Here is a 1,771-nt window from a genome sequence, read left to right as displayed (position 1 = left end):
GTTCCATTGGTCCTCAATTCTTTTTTTTTTTTTTTTTCCAATACCATATCAATTTTATCATAGTAGCTTTGTAGTATAATTTTACCTTTGGGATTGTGATGTCCTCTAAATTGCCATTGCTGCCTAGAATTATCTTTGCTAATCTAGTCTCTTCTGGTACCAAATGAATTTTAGAAATGTTTTTTCTAGATCTGTGAGGTGTTCTAATGGTATTTTGATTAAGATTGAATTAAATTGGTACAACAGTTTTAGGATTATGGCCATTTTCACAATGTTGTTTCTTCCTATCCATGAGTAAGGATATCTGATATTCTGTTCAGAGTACTGCAATTTTTGATGTCTAGATCTTTTACTACCTTTGTTAAATGGATTCATAAGTATTTCATTTTTTTAAAATGCTATTTGATGTATATTTATTTTAGTTATGGCAATTTGAAGTTCTATATGCTTCATTTACTTGTTTGTTATTCTTTATTCATGCTTGTAAAATTTTCGGTCATTATTTTATGAGGAAATTATTTTAGGGCATTTGCACTGTCCCCAGGTTTGTTGTTTATGCCAATCAATCTTGTTATTTTTCTTTGATACATCTTTTAGCTGTTGGATTGATTTTTTGATGGTCTTTTGCTATTTTGCTGATATTTTTCTTTTCATGATCACTAGTTCCAATTCTGTTTTCAAGATCTGATGACCCCTTCATGTATGTGGTTCTTTTCAGCTATCCCAAGAACATATCTTTGTAATTTGCAAAGGATACAAAGCTATTGTTTTTGTTTATTTATTTTTTTGCATAACCAGGGATTGAACTCAGGCCCTTGCACTTGCCAGGGAAGCGCTTATTCTACTGAGCCATCTCCCTGGCCCCAAAGCTATTGTTTTGCCTAGCACCCAAACCTTTGGTATTAGGTTGTGGTGGTGCTTATGAGCCCATACAACCACAGTGTTATCATACGGGAAAAAACTGATTATAACACGTATGACATCCTGACTAAAGTAGTACAGTTAGTAATGGCAATAGCTTAAAGTATAGCTTAACTCCTAATGAACTGTGGTAACTATCAACCTGCTACCTGCAACCACAGGAGGAGCTGCTAAAGTTATATAGCCACATCAAACCTACACCATGTACTTGTGTGCAGTTATTTTTCCCCTTCATGGAGTGATTTTCTCCTTTTGCTGGGGGTGGTAGAGGGTTCGGATGGGGAGGAGGCAGGATAAAGCAACGAGTGAGGTCAAATATGGTAAGAATCTAGGTTGGAGGTCAAAGGATGATCACCCAAATTTTGAGAAACTTGGAGAACACAGGAGGGACAAAATGAAATAGAATGTGAAGGCATGATAAGGGAAGAGACAATGCTTACTCACTTAAAAGTTTAAGTTAAAAAAGTAGTTGCAAAAGAGAGAAAGCAGGGGGCCGGGGAGATGGCTCAGTAGGATGAGTGCTTGACTGGCAAACACAAGGATCTGAGTTCAATCCCCGGTTCCGCAAAAAAAAAAAAAAAAAAGAGAAAGCAGATCAACGATAGCAAATGACAAAGGCAGGTAACAAACCTAAACAGTGGGGGAAGAAAACAACACAAGGAAGTAAGAGAAGGAGAATGGAAGAGAAAGAAAGAAAAGAGAAAGGTAGACTGAGGAAAAATAGAAAAAAAAAAAAATCCAAAACCAAAAATAACCATACAATACAAGACAAAACAAGACAACTTCCAAGAAAGGTTTAGCCAGTCATACAAACATGGGAGAATAAAAGTAGTGAAGTACCTCTGGTGTT

This window comes from Octodon degus, unplaced genomic scaffold, assembly GCF_000260255.1.
Source record: "Octodon degus isolate 3935 unplaced genomic scaffold, OctDeg1.0 scaffold00004, whole genome shotgun sequence".
NCBI lineage: Eukaryota > Metazoa > Chordata > Mammalia > Rodentia > Octodontidae > Octodon > Octodon degus.
Note: the sequence above shows the minus strand (reverse complement) of the source record.